The sequence below is a fragment of the Amphibalanus amphitrite genome, unplaced genomic scaffold (assembly GCF_019059575.1).
Source record: "Amphibalanus amphitrite isolate SeventyFive unplaced genomic scaffold, NRLGWU_Aamphi_draft 001016F_arrow, whole genome shotgun sequence".
Lineage (NCBI taxonomy): Eukaryota > Metazoa > Arthropoda > Thecostraca > Balanomorpha > Balanidae > Amphibalanus > Amphibalanus amphitrite.
Genome location: NW_024882510.1, coordinates 236,157 through 259,954, shown reverse-complemented (window position 1 = coordinate 259,954; position 23,798 = coordinate 236,157). Strand labels below are relative to the sequence as shown.

General features: G+C 46.3%; 1 pseudogene; it reads right to left on the bottom strand.

Moving 5' to 3' along the window:
- Positions 1-6,050: 6,050 nt before the first annotated feature.
- Positions 6,051-23,798, bottom strand: part of LOC122369219 — a 29,008-nt pseudogene continuing 11,260 nt past the window's right edge.

Genomic DNA, 23,798 nt, shown 5'->3' with positions numbered 1-23,798 from the left:
TAGAGTAAAAGAAACACAAAAGGCATCACTCAAAGGTTATTTCACAAAAAGGTTATCTAGCGAATTTCTCAACCGCGTACGATTCATGTTACTCATATAATAAAAGAAAAATCATACCAGGCGACGTAACCTTTCATGTTGCCTCGCAGCAGAATCGATAAATTTATTATCGCAAAAAAGTACTGATACGCTTCAGCGAACCTATCCCATCACACACCACCGTCTCCATTCCCCGTGCCCTATTCAAATCGTCCCAATACCACCTGCCTCTCCACCACAGCTGTGTCAACATCTGAGAAAACACCACACCACCTGAGCCGAATCCTCGGCCACCGCGCCCGCGCCCCCAGGCGCCCCCGTATGATTGATGGGGGACAGTATTGCTAACCGTACAGTCAGGTGTGCCCGATAGGAACACGGCACCTGGCAGCGGTAGGGTGCGGAAGAACATGCTACTGACAGCAAGAGTGAGGAGTAGACTGAGCGGGCAGAGTGACAAAGAACGAGCAGAGAACGAGCTTTGCGACGGAGAGTGAGAATTGGTGCAAAAGAGAGGAGATATGTAGCCCGGGGAGGCCGGTGGAATATTGAACGATGGGACAAGGAAAGGAAGAGAAGGAATTCTGAGGAACTGCAGAGAGCAGAATAATTTGTGGGACAACGAGCAGGGGAAGGCAGTTAGTGGGTCAAGGACAACACAGGAGAGAGAGAGATAGAAAAGCTGTACTAGGAGTGAGGGCTTAAATACAAGAACTTCTTTGCTGTTTATTTGTTGTAGTTTTCCGGGGCATGAACAGCGGGGCCACTTATGCAGAATGCGTAATAGCTTCGAAGGTAGGAAAGGATTGGCTAGATGAGCCTACGAGCGAGGAGGGACAGAGCAAGCAGAGCTTTCTGTACAAGTCGAGCAGAATTTCATGCTTAGCGCGAGGCGAGCATTCAATACAGGGCGACCCTCGAGACAGTTGAGCAGGTCGAAGTTGGGAGGGGACGGGGGGGCTACAGAGCAGGCCGGGGGCGGGGGAGGGGGTTGGCAGCGGTCCACAAGACTCTCGCGGCAGACGGGTCTGCCAGGTGGTCGACTCAACGCCAATCCGACAACAATACTAGGCACCGTTCCAGCGACCGCATACCACCACCGCCGCCACCGCCGCCGCCACCACCGCAGCGGACAAGCGCAGCCAATAGCCATAGCCAGTCTGGTGATTCCTGAACCCACCTGACCGCCCCGACCAGCTGATATAAACTGCACGGAGCTTATTTGACGCTCAACGCTTCCCGAAGATGTTCTTACAGGTGTTTAAAGAAATAGGACATGTGCAATTACCGGATATAAAACCGAGGCGAGTGTATATAGAACATGACCACCTGTTCGCGAGGACAAGCTGTGAGACCGCAGGCTTACGTCACGGTGGCACAGCTGTGTGAAACGATCGCTCCCGCGTCACAGAACGAAGTGTTGTCTTTCGAAGGTGTGTGGCATATTTTTATCAGCAATTCTGGTAGAAAATCCACTAGACGCACCCAAAATGGTGTGAGAATAGGGTGTCAAATAATAAATGAATAAATGGAGTTTACAGATGTCAGGTTGGACGGGGTCATAAAAATATATTGTAATTTGTAACACTATCTAAATAAAAATAGTGCGATGTCTATTCTAAGCGTTCCAAACATGTTGACATTCAGCCTTCAACATTCATTAATCGCACGATTACTACAAAAGTAAATATAATTAAATCACCCCAACTACCCAGCTTGTAGTGAGTGCTCAAGCATCGTTCGTTGCTACTGACGAAGACGTTTGCACCTGCGTTAATATATGTCAATTGTCAACAGCCTGGAGAGAACAGCACGGAGGCTCATTACGGAGTCAAATGATCCCAAAGGTCACCGGGATCACCAGGCAGTGGCACCCGAGGACGGGCAAGCGGAAAGTTTTTATATGAATTATGTAAGCTTCCAGGAGTCTCAGTGGAAGGAATGTGGGGAAGAACTTTGTTCCCGTGTAGCTGCCAACATTGGTTAATATTCAAACAGATCGTCGAAAAGTTAATCATTCTGTGACGAAAGCAAAATAAAAATAAGTTGTCTTCACATCCAAACTTTATCTCATCCAAACCACAAAAACATCCTAAATACCGAGACAAGGGAAACACCAACAGTGGGGCAGGCCAGGTGTGGCGGGGGGGGGGGGGGGGTGGAAAGGTCAGAGGTCATCAGAGGTCACAGCACAGAGCCCACCTTGCTGACCTACGGCGCAGTACCTGGGGTCTGCTGGCAGTACCGGGGCGGCGGCGTGCCTCTCGAGAGGTCAGCCCGGCCCGTCAGGAAGGCAGTGCGCGGTTGGTCAGAAACGGGACAGAAATAGCTGGCCGCCTCGTAAATGCGATGAATGAGAGCCAGGCTGGCGGGTGCGCTGAGCCATGGGACGACAGGACAGGTGTGGAAAAACGAACCGACGGTGACCTGTGGAAAAAGGAGAGAGGGAGAGAGGAGGGGAGAGGAGGAGGGTAAGAGCTGGAATGTTGTGGTGAGGGAGAAGAGGGAAGAGAAGAGGAGAAGAGATTATATAGGAGGTGGGAGAAGCGGGAGGAAGAGAGTCATGGGAAATAGAGTGACAGGAAAGAGGGTAAAAAGATGGAGGGAAAAGAAAGATAGAAAGAGAGGGGCCAGAGAATAGATGAAAACATGGAAAAGGGGAGAATGGAGATTAATATGGAGAATGGAGAATGAAGGGAGAACAGAGATGAGCACAAGAAAGAAGCAGAAAGAAAAAGAAATGAGGGTAGATAAGGGGAGGAAAGATAGAATAGGTGTGTGGCAGAAGGAACACCATCGAAATGTTTGAAAATTATTCATATGAAGGTAATGATATTTTACCTATCAATAAAAGCATCTTTTTCATTATTTTTACTTCATCATTTCTATCAGAAACACAAGTAGGGTAAAACCAGTAAATTTCTACCCTACTGACATGACCTTCATGAGATGACCTTCACACTTTAAAGCTGCAAATGAGCCTAATAAGGAGCCTGATGGGCTGAAAAGTATGACTTTACATAAATGTTGACAGAAGTCACAGTACTGTGTTTTGTGAGTGGAAATGAACTGAAGCAGGCTATGCAGAATGATTGATTACAGGTTGTGCATGATCAACACCGGCTTACAAGTTACAACCACACAATCAAAATGGCAAGCATAACAATGGTTTCAATTAAACTAGAACATGATGTCCATCGATGTAAGATGTTGCCTAGTGGCTAATCATTTAGACAACCTGTTTTGCTTCTAAAACAAAAGCATGCTTTGTCAGGCTCTCTCATTGAAGTATGGGCAGTTTTGAGATGCAAGAAATTGATAAAAACTACTTCCAATCAGCATCTAGGATTCCTAGATGCTGGTTGGAAGTAGTTGTCAATTTCTTGCATAGGAAAGTAAGTAACTACTTTCAATTCACTACGCATAAGGTAGATAAGCGATATGAACTCACGGAAACTCATACCGTTCTTGCTAAGATTGCATGATAGGTAGATAGGTATCTTACGGCAACTTTCAGCAGTATCAGATCATAAAAATGCTGAAACCACCTCATGAATATATCTATCTCTCTGAGGCACCAAATTGAAATACTGTTTGCCATTCAAATATATTCTTTAGGGATTATCACTGATCAGGGCTTCCCTGTGCAGACCAGGCCAGTTGGAGGCCTCACAAATCCAACTAAAAATCCATCCCAGATTCATAAAATATAGGACTCATGCTCTCAAAGCAGATGTTTCAGGAATACAAATAGTGGCATCACTGCTCTCAGGAAAAACAAAAATTAATGAGCAACTCCCAAAGTTGTGAAACTATGGATCAAAAAGTGTAGCATAGAAGCGTAGGTGTATCACATCAATGTCCAGCAATATCAATAAACCAGCCTCTGAAGGCCTTTGTTTACCCCCGCCCCTCCCCTAGTCCGTGAACCGCCCCACGGCCCATTGAGAACGCCCATGAGCACTGCCCAAAAATGGACTTACTTTTGACGATCCGCTCGGCAGTCGGCAATCTCTGACTATTGGACGTCATATCCACACTTGATCCACACACTCACGAACTCCCTGGGACCACCATTAATTCGCAATGTATTCTGGCACACAGTCACTCCGTATCAAAAGAATATCCCTCGCGAAGATGGCGTACACAGGTGAATAACGATCGACTCGGCACTTTGCAACTTTTGCGCAGGGTTTGACGCAGCTAGGTGGCGCCAGCGCAGCCTTTTCCCCAAACAGCTGGCGCCGGCTATGACTTTGGTCCTAGTGATGGGAAATGCGCCCAGTACTTATTCAATGAGTATCTACTGGGTGTCAGTGGCGCAGCCAGGGGGTCGGCACAGGGGGTGCAGAACCGAATGGCCAGTTTTAGGTCCTAGGCCCAGTCGGGGTTCTGTTCTTAGAGTTGAGTTGGCTTCTAAAAGACCACACAGCCCACAAGGACAAGGCTGTTCAAGGCCGCACGTATTGACTGGAGAGGGTTTCCGCGACGACTTTTGCGGCCAAAAATGAAAAAGCCGGTCTTTGTAGGCACTCAACGACGCCTGATGGCCCACCAGAATCAAGTCTTCCCCAGCTTTTTGCAGCTCTCTGGGCCCTGGGGCCACTTCGTAGGCCTCTGAGGGCCCACGCAACCAGCTCAAGGGGCCCCACGTCTAAGGGCTATAATGGACCCACACCGTTCTGAGGGTCACAAAAGCCGGCCACTAATCGGCCACGCGAGATTTTGAAGGTCCTGTACGTTGGCTTCGGTCCTTCTGAAACTTCACATTCATTTCTGACTTCTGAGGGTATCACACCATTGCTGGAGGCTGGAGCCTGGAGGCTGCTTGCTTGACCTTGACCTACTATGAAAATTGCCATCCTCCAATTGCCCCTTCGTAACCGGCGTAAGCGCACTGGTTTTTATATCGCCAAGTGCATCGGGTAAACGGTCACCACTAGCTGACCGCGCTGAAAACTACGTGCAAATATTTTATCCCGAAAAATATTAAACATATCGTATCTTACCAACTGCTATAGCCATGAAATTCATGCATCACGTCAGGCATCAGTTCGGACTTCGGTCAAGCTATTTTATCAATGCCTTACGAGCTTCTACCCATTGCATAAACCTGACATAAACTTCCCACTCTTCTAGCAGCGGTATTTGCTGATGTTGAGCCACCACTATTGCTAATGTCCAAAGCCACAGCCGGCAGTGGAAAGCTCAGAAGCAGAACCCTTCGCAACGTATCTCAACTGTTGAAAAGATTGCAGTTTGCATATTTGCACATAAGTATGTACTTAATATCCAAAATATTTCCTAAGAACTCATCCATAAGGAAAAATGATCAAAGGGAGTGTTTAATTTTGCACAAGCATGCCACCGTCCTCGGCCGAAATAAGTTCCGAATCAGCCCAGCAGCCTCGTACTAGGTGGCAGCACCAACACAGCCACAGATGGCAGCACATACCGGTGAAGTAACCCAGATGGCCGGTTACGTACTAACTACTGATGGGCTAACTGGGCAGTGTTGCCCCCCGGGACCTACCCCTTTCCATTCTTCATCACAGCTGAATGTTATCGTTCGACCTCACGCCACTCAGCTCATCATTCTGTGCAGTTCAAGACTTCAATTCAGGCGACGACGGACGGTACCTTTTGCCGAATGCACGACTATCATTCAGACTTTTCACTGGTGATTACGCTATTGGCCGATGATCTTCCGAAGGAAACAAACCAAAACTTATCATTATCTGAGGCCGGATTTCGTCTATTGCAAACACAATTCACGGGACTTTTGACGGGAATGGTTCAGTTTTGTAAATAATCGGCAGTAATTTAAGGAGCATAAAATATTATTGGTTATTTCAAGATACCTAGTGCGATATACATGATCCAGTAGATAAGCAAAAAAAAAATCAAATACTTCTCTGAACTGTTCCAATCATTCAACTTCACTCCCACCAAACGATGTCATCAGAGAGCGCACGAAACGAAAACGAACGAAGACATGAACGAACAAATTATATCCGTATTCCGCTTCACGGAAATTGTATTGCTAGATCGCCTCACAGCAAGTCAATTGAGAATATCCATTGAAAAAAAGGTTTGATCGGTAATGTATACAAGGCACCGTCATTGTATATATCACGTATATAACGCACCACCACCGTCGCAATAATTCCATGATATTCACAGCATAACTTCCTGTGTTCTGATGGAAATGTACCATTGTCATGGTAGGAAAATAGCAACAATTTAAAATCAACACAAATATAATTCATGGGATTAAAGCTTCTAGCTACCTTAACTTGGCAAGATTGGTACCTTAACCTGGCCCGTAATGCAAGGCATACATGGAATATTTCCTGCCTATCAACCTGCTGTTTATTCTATTATGGGCTGCATCATGGACAGTTTAGTCCCAATGCATCAGTGGTACGCATTCCCCAACTGCACCCCAAGAACAGCGCCCTTTTCCCTACTCCACCTCGGGGAAGGTTTCCGCAACTCCGTCGGCCGTCAGAATCTCAATCCAATAACCATCCGGGTCCTTGATAAACGCTATCCCCTTCACCAGACCCAAACTCCACTCCCAGTCGCTCGAACCGCTCGCAGGCGGCTTTCAGATCAGTCACGTGCAGTGCAATGTGGCCGTACCCGTTAGAAGCAGGATCGTTACCGCTGCAATAGCCGGTAAACTTCGGATCGTTTTCCGTTCCCCATTTGTGAGCGAGCTCGACCACCGCGCGGCGCCCGAAACACCAGCGCGTGCGCTCCTTGGGGTCGGAGGGAATGTCGGCGGCGTCCTCGAATCCGAGAAGATAGAGCGAGACCTTGGCCTCCTGAAGGTGAAGTCGCTTCAGCAGCCGCATGCCCAGGACTCGCGTGTAAAAGTCCAGAGACACCTGCAGGGAGAGTGCCCACCGGTGATTTGGTAATGGTGGTGTGTAAATTAAACGAAAACCAAATTCTCTGCTAACGTTAGCGTTGACGACTAATGTTAATAATGGTCCAGCAAAAACACCATTAATATCATAACACAACATTGGTAAGAAAGAAATAAACCTATCACAGCATGATATTCCAAGATAGTGTTTGCAGTGACACATTCGTTTAGATCAAGTCGTATACTCAATACTCATATAGTTATAGTTACTCAAGTCGTATCATCGGTGCATGACTTCTCATAGCACAGCTAATCGAGGCACTAACCTCCTGGCTCTAGCCATTTTTTTATACATTATGCTAACCTCCCGGCAGTCAAGCCTTCCTCGTCACCATCAGTATCATCTGACAATGTGACCAAGAGAGCCAAACCGTCCGACATCGCACCAGCCTCCATGTCACTTCCACCTCTCGGGAGACATCTCATCTCACTTCCACATCTTGCCTGTCTCACAGTCATGCTCAACACTAACTGGGAATAACATAATCAGGACACTGAGCATCAACGTTTACCAAAAACAAGGAGACAAGTGCCAGATAGATAGCATTTAATGAGGCATGAAAGGCTGCCAGATGACAAGTTTCAGCCTAAGGATGTGGAAACTCACTTGATAAGGAAGCCTCTCCCTTACTTGGTACTTAGCTACCACCCTGTTGGCTGTTTCAAATGAAATCACTGCACCGGCCTGTCCCGTTCTTTCACAAACATAACCTACCTACTAAGATTACATGGGCCTCACAGGCCAGAACAGCAGCAGCCTGTACCAAGCAAACCACTGCACTGTTCTGAATAGGCTGGTCCTGACCTTTGCGTCCTTCACTCGGTACATGGTGTGCTGGAGGTGGGTACCAGCAGTGGCAGGATCAGGCTCCGAGCACACTGCAGCTATCTCCTCATCAGTCAGAGACATGGCCAACTCCCAGGCAATTGTAGTTTGATGCACCTGTGAAAAGTAAATGACAGAATTGAGTCATACAACATCAGAATAATTATGCACAAACTGTAAAGCTGATTGGTTGGTTACCTACCTAGTTTAAGTTATGGGTAAAACTTGAGCTTCACATCCTGAATGTAGTCAGGATGTGAATTGTGAAGCTTAAGTTTTAGTGAGTATCTCCCCTAACCGAGACTGCTCTGGTGTGCTGCCTGTTGCAGAGTATTTCGTGTACCGTCTGCTGCCATCTTTTTCACAATATCTATCAAATATCTCAAACATTCAATTGGCATTTACCAATGCATTTACCAAGGACTTACCCAGACTTACCAAAGGGATTTTGATTTACCCGATTTACCACAACACTCGTTGTTGTTGTTGTTCTGGGTTAGGGCGCGTAGCAGCTTGGCTCTACCACAACACTCCTCGCCCCCGGAAAACTTTTGTTGACTTTGCAAATGTCTTTTACATGCCACGTCTGTAGAGGTCCGATGACACCATATTCAGTGGTGAAGTGAATTTGCTTCCATATGAAGTTTTGGAAAGGTTTCTTGCATTGTGATTGAATACCTTGGATCCCCAGCTTTTCCACCATTTCAGGCTTCAGCTATCAGTTTTCTGTACCTGTACATATACATACTGTGCTTTTTCACGAGTCGGAACATCTTTTTGAAAACAGCAGCCTTTAGTGCCAACTGCCACTAGTCCTCTCCGTGGCCGAGTGGATAAAAGCGCCGGAATTCGACGCTTAGCCGGAAGTGAGAGCCCGTTTCAAGCCCCGGTGCGGGCGGCCACATTTAGCTCCTACGTGTAATGGCGTGCGTGTCTGTGGCGGGGGCCGCACAGAAGCCAGGTAACGTGAGTGAGCGGAGGGGACCGTGTCCAGTCGTGAGGGCACGTTAAACGTTCGGACAAAATTATGCCATACAACTGAAATTGCGCGATCGGGTGGTGGGGTCAGGGTCAGCACAACAAGCTATGCTTAGTGCGGGCTCTGATTCCTCAAATCCGCCCATTCAGCCATTCAGACTAAATTTATAAAAAAAAAAACTGCCACTGGTGGATCCAGGGGGGCCTTTGGGGATGAATAGGTACCCCTCCCCCGGCCCCCACTCACCCGATATCGGCAAAAATTTGCGGTTTTTCGACAACAAACGAAAACTTAACAACTTTAAATGGAAAAATTCCTTTTAAAATGCAGTGCGTAAGAAATCGAAATCTGACGAGTTTTTGAAATTTGGAAATTTTGGGGGTTAAGTATACCCCCCCCCCCCGTGGCCCCTCAACATCCAAGACCGCTTTTCTGGATTCGCCAGTGTCTAGTGCTATCTATTTGGGGTATCTATCTTATAAAACATTTTTCCCGCAAACGTATTGGAAATTTCTGACCCAGGTCACTCAAGGCCAGATCACGTCATAACATGCACCAGTCAAGAGTCAAACCATGGTACAAATACCTACCCAATTTAGGCTCTTAGCCGGTAGCCCTCGCCGGCACAGAGGGGGGTTGATGCAACCCCCCCCCTATTCCTAAGGTTTTTTCGCGAATAACTCGCGTAAAAAGCGGCCGATCGCGATGAAACTTTCAGCACCCTCGCATTGATCAATTTTTCACCTAATCTGAAAATTTCATGACCCTGACCCAAATGACCTTTGACCTGTGATCTATTTTCCGAGACCATGATTGGCCGGAATCAAGATTCGGCGTATGTCGGCTCGCATTAGCCGCGCAAGCCGTTTGCAAGCTTTTCGTGGTTTCAAACGCTCAAACATGTGATTTGATGTTGCTCCCATGCATAGGGTGGATGTCAAGGTCACCTGAAGGTCAAGTCAGGTCATTGACCTTTTTTATAAACTTAGTTCGAACCTTTTGATAGGAAGGATTCACAAGGACAGAGCCACCTCTAAGCGAAGCTTTTTGTGGTGACCCTGCCCTCTGCCCTCCGATCACGCAATTCCGGTTCTATGGCAGAATTTAGATAAAATATACACAAAGTGCGCACAAAGCCGCGCACGGCCGGTCCCCTCGCTGACTTCGCCTGGCTACGGCCTGCCACCAACCGCAACCATACCAGTGTCAGGAGGTCCGTAAATGTCGAGCGCACGTCGCGCTTCGAACCCGGACTGTCATTACCGGGAACGCGTGCTCTCACCACGCCGAGTCCAACGCTCTGCCAACTGAGCTACGGGACCGGCAAACCGGGACTTTAGTGACCTCGGTTCACTTTTTCAAGTTTTACATGTTTCTAGGCTAGTTTTTGGAGCTGATTTCGAATTTAGCAACCATTTGAACATTTACGAAGTAGTTTTGGTGCCTTCGTAACATGTTACGAAGCTGTCAGAAGCGGTTGACACGTATTACGAATACCCGTCACGACCCCTACCGGTTGACCTGACCTGACCTGACCCGACCTGGTCTAAATGCTTAAAGGCATCATCTCTGATAAAAAAATAACACGATATTCTTGATCAGCACCCCGGAAAACGGTAAAACCCCATAGCAGCCACACTTTACGACTTTCTAACAGCCAGGTCCCGATTTTCCCGATTTTCGGGTCATTGACCTGACCTGGAAGGTCACCCGATGACCTAGGACCTTAAAATTGGATATCATCGGCTTCCTCTCGTGGGGGGCAACATGCTCGTTTTTTTCCGCGAAGCTCTAGCTCGATCAGGGGCCAAACGCGAGGGAGGGTCGTACCAACCCCCCCCCCCCCCCTTGTGCCGTCGAAGGACGCAAAATGGCTTGTGCCGGCGAGGGTTAAAGAAGGTACTTAAGTTATCACCCTATGTAGCAAAACAGAGTAGGTAAACGATCCTCTACCTACCTGCTTCGAAAATTCCGGACTTAAGTGATCTTTAAGGCGACTTTGAGGATAAAAGCCGGCAGGACCTATACAACTTCAGGATATCTCGTGTTAATTTGCTGATCATCTTCATCATTTTCCATGGATGGCATACGACTTTAGCCATTAGGTAGGTACTTATTTGCGCGAACACGTAGTCAACGCTTCCGTAAAACTCAATCAACTAACCAACCGTAACTTAACTTTACAAACTGAATAACTATATAACTGATGGCCGATGGGCACATAACTATGTAGGTATGTAGGTACCACTACCTACCAACGGCTGACTGCTTGCTGACAAAAGTTATCAGCGATGGGAGGCAAGCAAATTTTGTGAACGGTCTAATTTAAGCCGGCATTTGAAGTTCACCTAATTCATTCAGCTTTCAGTTGAGGGATGGGATTGCAAGAAATGAAAACATAAAGCGGTATTTAACTCTTCGCCTTGTAGCCTATAAATCCAAGCTATAAAACCAATGAAATAAAATGTTGCACACTGCTAAGTGTTGGTTGGAATTTAAAACCATCACTCAAACAGGAAAGTGTAATGAAATGAAGCTGAATTTCATTTCATATATAAATAGATAAACATTTGAAATGGGTCGAGAAGGTTGCCTGATATGTGGAGAAGTGCATCAGCTGATAAAAGTTGCATGGTTATTGGCGTCATACCTACTCAGCACAAGAACGTTTATGACCTGCAGCATGTCTCCCCTCCTGTGACCTGTATAGCTCATATGATTATGACAGCGGCAACATCATGAGCTGCCAAGGCGGAGTCCGCGGTTTCAAGAGGCGCCCTTTCACAACGGCTTAGGCATCGCGGCACCCGGTATTTTTCGCGACATTTTTTTTAGACAGGCAACCGCTCCATCGCGATGCAATTATCACCTTCCCTCGATCAGCAAATACTACTGACTGGCATTTGACCCTTTTGATTGGCATTGGCATTTTGATTGGCATTTGGCCCTTATCCGATTCTTACATGCTTCTAGGGTAGCTTTTGGAGCTTATTTCGAATTTAGCATCCATATGAACGTTTACGAAGTATAGTTTTAGTGCCTCCGTAACATGCTACGACGCCGTTAGTAGTGTTTGACACCTTCTATGAATATCCGACTAAACCGCTACTGGTTGACCTGATCTGACCTGACCTGACCTAGCCTAAATGCATGAAGGCATCATCTGTGATCAAAACTTATGAAACTCATGACCTGAGACCAGTTTTACCAACAGAAAAATAGCCGCCTATCGGAATTGTTTGCCTAAAGACCGCTTCACATACGAAGCATAAACGTGATGGAGACGTAAGCGGATAGGGCTGTTGTGATTGGATTCCAAACGTTTATAAATCGAAGTCTTGTTCTAATCTATCGTCCATAGTGTCTAACGTCTAACATCCATTATCAGAATCAATTCATAAATTTAATCTAATCTAATCGTGATAAAACACTTGAGTTCTGGGGTCCAACTGTCCTGTATTTCGACATTCCGGTTAACCATCAAAACATCGGTATTGGTCGCGTGAGGATGATGCGAGGGAGCTCCGCATTTCACAACATCCTCCCCCCGCGAAAGTGCGCCAGCACGCGCTTCTGTTGTTCCGGTCTCTGTGACACTGGAAGTCAGGTTGCTTCCAGGGGGTACAGTCTCTGGACTGGCCGCGCGAGCTCACCACCAGCTGTTCGCACTGTCGCAGACCGGGTCAAACCGTCCCGTCCCTGGTGCAGCTGGGTGATTTTGCCCATCTGCCAGAGTGCTGGTGATGTCTTCGTGTTATCGCCGATCAAGACCATGTCCCCCACCTTGGGCTGATCATTTGGCTCACGGCGCGGTACTCTCAGCTCCCTCACGTACTCTCGTGCCCACCTTTGCCATAGGTGCTGAAGGACCTGCCGTCGGTACCTCCATCTTGCTCCCAGAGAGCGCCCAGGTTCGCCATCCGTCTCCGGGTGGTCCGTAGCGGCACGCTCCGCAGACTCATGTGACGTATCTCGCAGGAAGTCATCAGGCGAAAGAGTCCGTACGTCGTTGATGTCCTCAGTGAGCGGTGAAAGTGGTCTCGCATTTATGACACTCTCAATGCGACATAACACTGTTTGCAGCTCGGAGAACGTCATCAGGCTCTTGTACAATGTCTTCCTCAGAGCGTCTTTTGTTGTCCGCACCATTCGTTCAAAAAATCCTCCCCACCAGGGGGCTCTTGGCACGTTAAACTTCCAGGTCACGCCTAGATGGGTCAAGCGGGATGCGGCTCCTTGAAAGTTTGTGGCGTTGTCGCTGAAAACTACTGTGGGTTTTCCACGACGAGCCACGAACCGCTCGAAGGCCGCCAGGAAGTCTTCTGTCGAAAGTGTTTCCACAAGCTCCAGGTGGACGGCGCGGACGGCAGTGCAGGTGAAGAGGACGAAGTAGGCCTTCACCGGTTCAGATTTCTCGCCATCTTTGAAGTACAGGGGTCCACCCAGGTCGACACCGTTGCGCGAGAAGGGTGCGCCACCGCATACCCTCTCCTTGGGAAGCGTCGCCCTCTCCTGTGACAGTGGCTTCAGGCGAAACACCCGACATCTTGCACAGCCATGTATGGTCTGGCGCACTGTCTGGCGACTCCGGGGTACCCAGAACCGGGATCGGAGAGCGAACATTGTCTGCTGTATCCCTGCATGACAGAGATTCTCATGCAGGTCTAGAATGACCAGCTTGGTGTAGCGGTGTTTGCTGGGCAGTATCAGCGGGTACTTTTCTTGTGCTGTCAGTTCTGATTCTTGGAGACGGCCGGTCACTCTCAGGAACCCGTTGTTTAGATGCGGATTCAGATGGAAGACATCTGAAGTCCCGGGAACATCTTGTCCGCTCTGAAGCCTTGCTTTCTCATCTCAGATGAGAGATGAGAGAGAGAGAGCTTTCTCATCTCAGATGAGAAAGCAAGGCTTCAGAGCGGACAAGATGTTCCCGGGACTTCAGATGTCTTCCATCTGAATCCGCATCTAAACAACGGGTTCCTGAGAGTGACCGGCCGTCTCCAAGAATCAGAACTGACAGCACAAGAAATTGGGAATCATCGGCTTCCTCTCGTCACGGGCAGCACGCTTTTTCCGCAAAGCTCTAGCTCGATCAGGGGCCGAACGGCAGGGGGGCCAGCCCCCTTCCCTTTCCCCTACACATCAGACGCTGGAAAACGTTGTACACAGGCGAGGGTTAAAGGGACATGTTCGTGTCCAACAAGGGGAATGGAGTTGAGATAGCAGTTTTGCTCGTTATATGCTAAAACCACATAATCCGGAGCCATTCGACTCAAAAATATAAATTGACAGCGCTAGAGAGTAATTTCGATGGTCTTTACCAGATCGCCAAGGTCTTTACCAGATATGAACAGAGGTGTAGGTATGACGTCAGCAAGGAAAAGCCTAGATTTCAAGCTAACGGGAACAGATTCGCCTAATGGATTGGCGTTTTTTTAAATTGCGTTCAAGATTGTCCGCAAGCAGCATGTTGAGACAACACGGGCAGATGTAGCGCGAATCGTCGTAAAGCTTTTCAGAATGCTTGCTTCTGATTGGGCAATCTTCTTTGACATTTCAAGCTGGAGAGCTCAACAACGCTTTCCTCATACATTTTGCGCGTTTTTTGTTTGCTGGTTGTCAAGGCAAACAAACAAAAAAAAAACAACAAGATACCAATATGAAACCGAAAAATATTTTGCGTGTTTGTTTTTATTTTTCCAGTAGCTTTGCTGTCAAGCAAAGCCGTTCAATTGAAGCCGTTGATCAAGCAAAGCTGTTTTCAAGTGAAATCATAAATTACCAGTGAGTATTCGCAATTCTGTGAATGGTTTTTGAAGTTAATTTGACTGAAATTGATAACTATTTCTAAAATAATTAGCACCAAATCAGGTCTAGGTCGTTTTGTATGATATTCAGCAAAACCGGTGCGGTGCTGTGCGGTGCGGGTGGGGGCCTATCACCTCTGTGTGAACAATGTGATAATAGACATGGTGTGAATTAAACATGCGTTATGTGCAGTATTTTTATATATCACTGCATGTGAAATGGAAATTCTCATTGCACAGTCTTTTATATGCATCTCTGTTGGATTTTTCACAGGTGATTCTCACGTCCGGACCCGCGATTACTTCGAACGTCTGATCGTCCAACTCCAGATAGGCCGTCGCGCGTCCGTCTTGCGGTGGTCGCCGCGCGCCCATGTCTGCCGGGGGTCACTGCGCGTCTGTCTGGCGCGATTCCGGCTGGCTGTAGGTCTACACTCGGTGGAGAGTAGTTAATTTTAGGAAATTGTAGTAAATCCTAGTAAATTGGAAGAAACTGAATAGTTGTAGGCTTACCGAATATATCTATGGTTCTGCCAATTATGTGCCTTTAAATATCAAGTTGAAAAGTTAGCTTTGTTTACCATAAGTTCGTGATATCGTTTATTTCATTCATTATATAAGAAAGGCGCATCAAGTGGCGCCGATCCTCCTAAGCCGTTGAAAATGCTTTATAATGCATAGGTATAGAATAACGGTGATGACCTACAATACTATAAACCTGGGTCTAAGGCCGCCTTTTTGCTATTGGCGTCAAACACCTTAGAAAAAGGCGACCACGTCACAAAACTAGCACTTCTACTAAATAACCTACCTGAATTTCTATATCATATCGCATCGCTCACGAGTGCATCGAAATAATACGACCACATCAGTTCAGCTGTGAGCGACAGATCAGCTCATCGCCTCAGATTAGTTCATCAACGAACGTCAGTTCAGCAGCAACGCTTGTGGTCACGAGACATCATTGAGCCTTCAAGCACCAGTTCATCGACGAACATCAGGTTATCTACACGTCAGCTCATCGGCGAACATCAGTTCAGTGACTCACACCAGTATAACAATGCATAGTAATGCAGCTTCAGCGACGCGTAACAGTTCATCGCGGCACATCAGTTCATCTGGGCACATCAGTTCAGTTCGACGCATTTCAGCCCATCACAAGACATCAATTCATCATTTTGACTGCGTTGCTCAGTTCGGCAACATCTGACAAACAACCACAGTATTCCTGAGAGTAAAACCTTCCGCCTCACCCTCGATACACTTCTGAGTATGCGTCAGATAAGCGTAGACATCCCCCGCTCCCGTGCTCCAAAACGAATCATCAGATCTTTCGCTCATGGCGAACGACCCATCATCTTCAACCATGCTCAACCAGATCCCCGCTATATTTGTAGCTGCTGACAGAAAGTCAAACTCTTCCTGATTGGCGAATGTTGCGAGAGTCGCTCCCAGGTTTTGACAATACGCGTCGTCTGCTGCCCACTCGTGTTGACCCTGCGAGCGCGACTGCACGAGAAAGCAGACGCTTCCGCTTGCCTGCCAGCCTGTCTGACACTGCCCTCCAGCCGCCGATAAGGTCGTCGTCTCCGTCGCCGTCACCGTCGAAGTGACCGTCGCCGTCGTCGTTGTAGGTTGTGTAGTAGCTGTGACATCCGGTAGCCTTAAATACACATCAGTCCCAGTTTCCGGAGTCAGATCCCCATCCTCAGGTGTCTCTCCTATGAGGAGACAAGACGTCTCGCTGCGCTGAACGGAGACACAATCGGCGCGGCGGAGACATCTCAGGGCGCAGAGAAAGGCCGTATCGCCCGCAGCACTGGCTAGGGGACTTCCCGTATATCTTTGCGCATGCGCAGTGACCCGGAAGGTGACCCCGGCAGAGGTCACGTGGAGCAGCGCACCCAAGATGATCGCCAAGGTGCGAGGCAGCATCCCTGTCGGAGAAAATTGGATTATTTCAGCTTTGTGATATGATAGAAGCATACAAGCATCACAACGAGATCCTTTGTGCCAATGACCACCACCGCTCATCCTGAGTCTTAAAATACCTACCTATCCGTTTAAAACTGATGTCCTTTTATTAACTAGAAGCGTTACACGAAATTTTTAGACTCAAACCGAAATTGGATACTACGATTTGCTTTTTCAACACTTCCAGAGGCGTTATATTTTAACTGCAGGCTAATCAAATCAATTTGCTATGAACAGATCCATAGTTGATTGCTCCTAAAGATACTTATTAAAGGCATTTAATACTATCTGCATAGAAAGCATTAACGCATAGTAGTTCATGTTATCTATGCTATCTGTAATTTTAATTCAGCACAAATGCTGCAGCTAAGACATTTGTCTAAAACTGTCTCGTCCCACCAAGCGTATGGATTATCGTTCACGTTTAATTAATCAGAGTTTTTCTGAACAGCCAACAAACAGAAGACGTTGTGCAGTGCAATGCAAAAGAAGATCAATAAGCGGAAAGCCATCGACCTGTTAATTGGAAAAAACCGCTGACATGCAGTTCGTCCGTTGTTCCCTTATAACCTTTGACCCGTGGGCTTTACCATTTCGTACCGGTCGGACAAGAAAGCCATAATTCGTGTAAGCAGTCCCATTGTAGGTACCTTGTTTGATTCGTGCCTAATAAGTCAGAAACATTGATCTACGATGTAACTATAAATAGACATTCAATAGTTAGGTGCCGTAAAAAAAGCAGAAGTTCACAAATCGCTTTAGATCATGTTACATGACGTGAAATAAATTTCGCTTCTTTTTCCTTTATTTTGAAACAAAAACAGACATATTTGTTAACCCGCGCGGGGCTGGGGTCTCCAGCCGAACGCGCGGGGCTGGGGGGGGGGGGGTAAATTTTACCCCCCCCTGTTATCTCCCGAACTAATGGTCCGATTTGGAAAATTCAAACGCCAATCGAAAGCTCTCATCACGAACTACTACAAACATGTACTTAATTTAAAGTTTGAGGTCAAGGTCAAGGTCAGGTTAAGGGTACAAATTGCAAGTTTCTACAGTATCGGCCTTGCACCGTAGTTACCGAAGAATGGAGTCATGGACTGAGACTGATCGCCCAAAACGTGTTCTTAGGCTACCAAGACAATATTCGTTGCATACAATATCATTCAGAGGTCAAGGTCAAGGTCAGGTCAGGTCAGGTCAGGTCACCAAAAAACAAAATATAGAAAAGGGCATGTGCGACACATGTTTTATGGGTCATTTTACTCATAGAATTCAATAGGCACACTCAATAAGTGATATGGACCACCTCTGGATGAATTTCAGGTCGAGGTCAGGTCAAGGTCAGGTCAAGTGAGGTCAAATTTTGAAGTTGATTGTTAAGGCCTAAAAAGGTGTCTATCTGATGCAGTTTTTCACGGCGAATCGAATGGTGCTATTTTTGTTTCCGTACGAGGTCTAGAACTTCCAAAAAAGTCATTTTTCAAAAATGTTGTGAGTCGTGACGTCATAAAATTTTGAATAACTCCCACATTTTTGAACCGATTCTTCTAAAATTTGGTATGTAGGTGCACATAGACCACTTCTATAACATATATTCCGTTTTTTTCGATAGACTCAAAATTTTGGATTTTATAATGATTTTCCCAAAAAAGTTAGTTTTTTGAAAAGTTTAGGCCAAAATCCAAAATTTTCAAAAAACCGAGATAGCCATTCGATAGACAAAGTAAAATTACGTATAACCTTTTTGTTACGTCTTGATTCCTTTAAAAATGAAGATGTTAGCGGCGTTTGAACTTTTGCCGTTTTTGAGGCGAAAATGGCGAACATGACGTCACTAAAACGTCAATTTCTCAAAAAATTTCCGACAGATTTCGTTCAAATTTTCAGGGAACATGTCAAATTGATGTAAGAAAAGGTACTGAAAGTTTGGCGGCGCTGCGCGCCGCCGTTTTTGTGATATCGCAAAAATTCGTGAGGGGGGGTAAAATTTACCCCCCCAGCCCCGCGCGGGTTAAGGCACATGCTGGCGAATCCAGAACGGTTGGAACGGGAGGGTTGAGGGGGCTCGTTGAACTCCCTCCTTCCGCAACGTCCGAAATTGAGAAGAAAATTATCTTTTTACTCCCGCATAAAGAAAATCAGCCTTATTTAAAATTGAGAAATAACCATATGCTCACTATCTTTAAAAGTCTAACCTTGGCCTAAAAATGAATGAATATAGTTCGGAAACGTTCCTTTTTCAGTTCAAAAATTAGCAATACCAAATAATAATGGTATAGTTAAGTTAAGAACTGAAGAAGGAACATTTTCAAAATATATTCATTCATTTTAGGCCAAGTTTAGAATTTTAAAGATAGTGAGCATACGGTTATTTCTCATACTATTCAATCATGCTGCTCATTTTAGTACTTTGCCACCTTATCTCAGCCTTAATTATTTCAAAATACCTTGAATCTTCTTTGAATTGTACAGAAAGTCATAATGAAGCGAAATTCGGATAATAATTACGAGATAATTGAGTGTTTTTAGGATTGGGTATGCCATTTGTAAAGTCTAATTAATGTCAATGTCCTATTAAACCAGTAAAACGCCTTTTGGGCGAAGAACGAGCGAGCGAGACAGTGAGCCCTGCACGTGCGCAAGGGCGAAAGGGTACTAAATTTACTAAAAGGGTACGGTGTGCTAAATTTGAACGCAATCGGCCCAGCCGTTCCTGAGATCTGGAAGCGGCATTCTGCACGTGCGCACGTGCAAACGGGGTCCAAAATGACTTTTGCACGGCACCCTACTAACCGGTCCCCAACCGTGTACCAAATTTGAGCGCAATCGGCCCAGCCGTTCTCGAGATCTGGGAGCGCCCCCTGCACGTGCGCACGTGCAGTATCACCCTAACACATGCAGATGAATTATTACGGAGCGAGCGAAGCGAGCGGAGTCTCATACTGAATTAACACGCGCAGTGGAAGGGGGGGGGGGGCGGATTTCGCCCACCCCTCCTGTTTTTCGCCAATAACTCGCGCCACAAGCATAACATGAATGTGAAATTTCGGCTACCTGTCCAGAATTGAATTGCGGATCTTCTCGTGCAAGAAGCAAGAAAATCGGTTCACAACTTTTCTAGTAATAGCGGTGTAAAGTCAAATATCCTGCCGCCGCGGCGGCGCGGCGGCCGGCGCTAGCCGTTACGCGCCGCCTGAATTGTAGACTGTGCCGGGGCGGGACGGTTCCGTCTTTACATCGCGCTCCTTACCGCTGATTATATTAGATTCGCGTCAAATTCGGTGAGAAGACTGAGAAATGTACAGGCTGAGAAATCATATGGTCAAAGAATTTTGAAAATCGGCCGGTAACAACTTGAGTTATGAGTGTGTAAACACAAAATTGTGATTGCCGCGTTTCCCGCGTCGGCCGATGCCGCTTCAGCCGGCGACATCTTACCCTTAGCAGGCTTCTAACTGCCATATTTATTGTTGGATTATCTAGAAATTCACCATACATACTCAAAAATGTTTGTTCTTTCGTATAGTGAAAGATTTTAAAAAATCGGCCGGTACTTTTTGAGTTATCGGAGTGTAAACGCAAAAAAGTCGCTAATATGGCAGATTTGACCTTATTTGACCTCATTTGACCTTGAAGATATTGACCTAGGGTCATGAAAATCACACACAACAGAGTTCCCCATGGCCCCCACCTACCCTCCAAATTTCGTCTTTCTAGCTCCAGTGGGAGCTGAGATCTTAGGGGGGGCGACATCCGCCCCCCCCCTTCCACTGGGCGTAGTACTCGCAACCCTTCCAGCTTCGATATATCTCGAGAACCGCTGCGCCGATCGTCACCAAACTTTCAGTACCCTCCCGGGAGCAGCTAGCGCACATGGTGACAAAATTTTTCCAAAGGCTATGATAGGTTGGCCGCTAATGACGTCAGAGTGACGTCATTTTTGCCATTTTCGACCCAAAAAAAGGTTTCGCGGGAAGAGCTGTCAGGCCTACAGCTTTAGAGATACATAAAAATGTTTCAAACATAAAAGGTGTGGAATTAAAAGGGCTACAAAACTGCTATTTCGGTTTTTCGAATTTTTTGGATTTTGACCCCCAAAAATCAAAAAATAGATTTTTTTGAATATAATAGCCAAAAAATCCAAAAAGTTTTTTGAATTTCGAAAAAACGGAATATATGTGATAGCCCCTATCGCCTTCTATCTACATACCAAATTTGAGATCGATACCTCTTTTTTTGGCCAAGTTATAGCGAAAAAACTGTTTAAAATTGATGACGTCAAATTTTCAAACTCAATTTTTAGCAATTCTAGACCTCGTAGCGCAAAACAAAGACCACCATTAGACTCCTCGTGACGAGCTGCATCGAATCGATACCCATTTTATGCAAAAATATCAACTTTGAAATTTGAACTTTTTTGACCTGACCTTGACCTGACCTCCACCAGAAAGTGACCTAAACCGTACCTGATGGTCTTAGAACCAACACCATTGAGTTGTAAATGAAAAACTGGCCATAAAACATGCATCGCATAACCTTAGTAAAGTTGGGCTCATGTGGTGACCCTTGGTGACCTTTGGTGACCTGACCTGTGACCTGACCTGGTATGACCAGTGACCTCTAATAGCAACATATGTACTAGACAACTGACGCTTTATCGCTGATTTTCGACAAAATGCGTTTTACTCGGTGTTATAGCGCTTTCCCTAGAAGCCCCGTGAACGGTGAAACATTTTATCTTTGACCTGACCTGTGACGTCATCGGTGACCCCGAGGTCAATGAAATTTGGTTTCCCTCAACAAATTTTACAGGGCTATCGAACGCCGTTTGAATTTTCCGGATCCGTCCAGTAGTTTCGGAGATACGGGGGGGGGGCAAAAAAGTGCCCCCCCCCCACCGCGCTGGTGGCTGGTAGGCCCACCGCCTGCCGGGTTAAGAACCCCCAAAATTGCAACCTCAATAACGGCACAACGGTTGGGCCGATTGAATTGAAACTCGGTACACAGTTAGGTCTCCATCAGATAATTCATCTGCATGTGTTAAGGTTGGGGTGCTACAGCACGTGCGCACGTGCAGGGGGCGCTACCAGATCTCGAGAACGGCTGGGCCGATTGCGCTCAAATTTGGTACACGGTTGGGGACCAGTTAGTAGGGTGCCGTGCAAAAGTCAGTTTGGACCCCGCTTGCACGTGCGCACGTGCAGTGTGCCGCTTCCAGATCTCGAGAACGGCTAGGCCGATTGCGCTGAAATTTGGCACATCGCTAAAGACCGATTAGTAGGGTGCAGTGCACAAGTTAGTTGGAGGTACCCCCTCGCAATTTCGCACGTGCAAGGCCCATCCTCTCGCTCGCTCCGTTGGTCGCCCAAAAGGCGTTTTACTGGTCTGATGGAGACCTAACTGTGTACCGAGTTTCAATTCAATCGGCCCAACCGTTGTGCCGTTATTGAGGTTGCAATTTTGGGGTTCTTAAAAAATGTCCAACTTTACCACGCGCCACGTGCGGTGGTTGGCAAGAACGCATGGTGGCCATCACACCACAGAACTTTTACGTCCAAGTGACATTCAGTAAAGAAGACCGCTTGTCAATCGGATGTCCCGTTCCTAAGATATTAGCTTTTGAAGAGCGTCCCCACGGCCGGCCGCTCATACCTACTCAGGATTTTCCCTTAATTCAGTATGAACTCGCTCGCTCGCTGCGCTCGCTCGCTCGTAACCAATATGAATACATGAACGTTGGGAAGCGAAGAAAACAAGTATACGGAAAAAAATCCGGTTACAAAACGATTTTTTCAAGGAACCGTAAACGCTAATCGTACATGTGTAAAAAAGAGGATCAAAAGTCATTAAACTACCTTCTCAAACACTGCATGCACAAAGAATGTCATAGGATGGAGTGCCCAAACCTGAAATCCTTTTTTATAATGTCGGAGGACAAGCGACCTACCTGTCTTCCTGGACGGGCCGACAGCGACGCTCTGACACCGAAGAAGGTCGTGACGCGCGACCGGCTGCAGGGCGTTACCATGACAACGTCGAAACACCGCAAGGGGTTGAGAAGGGTCATGCTCAGGGGGTAAAGTCGGCTTAAAGTCCAAGTACATAGGTCTCAAGTTAAGGAAGGGCAGGGGATAGGATATTTTTTCTTGCCGAATGGTGCGAATCCGTAGCCTCGGGTCCTCGCCAAGGCTTGACGGTTGAGAACTGAATTAAAATGTTAATGCAGACCTCTACAGGTCTATGGTTAATGAAAATGGTTCTAAGCTAAAAACTATCGAGATTAATCTCATGACTTCGTCTTTGCTTAGAAATTAACAGATAATGAGTTTTTCACTTCTCTTTTCCTGGCTATACGATCGCACTTCATCCAATTAAGTTATTAATCGATATCACCAAATAGCGAATAGCGCCAATATGTCATTGCCTAATGGTCCTGGCCCAAGGTTGTCAACTTGACAGACAACTTAAGCTTGCGATCGCCTCACGATTTTTGATTAATGAGTTTGGCTACCGCATACCAACGAAGCAGTGGAGTGCATTGCAGGAATGCCACTTATGCATGATTCATATCGTCACCATTCATGCGCTGCCTTTCCTACTGGTGAATAAGTGCCATTCGTTTGGTACATGAAGTGAAGTCGTCTTTCCAAGCTCGCGTATACTATAAGTCGCCTTTTTGTGTTTTAACCCTCAGGGGGGGCCATTTTGGCCCCCCCCTGTGGTTTTTCTTAAATAGCGAGAAAACGGCTGCGCGCAGCGCCGCCAAATTTTGGGTACCTTACCGGGCATCAATTTGACACCTTCACACAAAATTTCAAGTCACAGGTCACCTCAGGTCAGGAGTTATTGAGGTCAAACTGAGGTCATGTTCGAGTAAAAATGAGCAAAAAACATGACATCTTGAAACGCTCACCAATTCTACAGTTAACAAGCAATTTTAAAGTTCTTTATGTGGTTGTGTAGAGAAAAGACGGCGCTACAAAACTGCTATCTCGGATTTTCGAAATTTTGGGATTTTGACCCCCAAAAATCAAAAAAATTGATTTTTTTAGAAAAACTCAAAAAATTTCCAAAAATTTTTCGAATTTCGAAAAAACCGGAATATATATGATAGTCCCTGCGCTCTTCGATATACATACCAAATTTTAGATCGATACCTCTTTTTTTGGCCAAGTTATAGCGAAAAAAACTGTTAAAAATTGATGACGTCAAATTTTTGAACTCAATTTTTAGCAATTC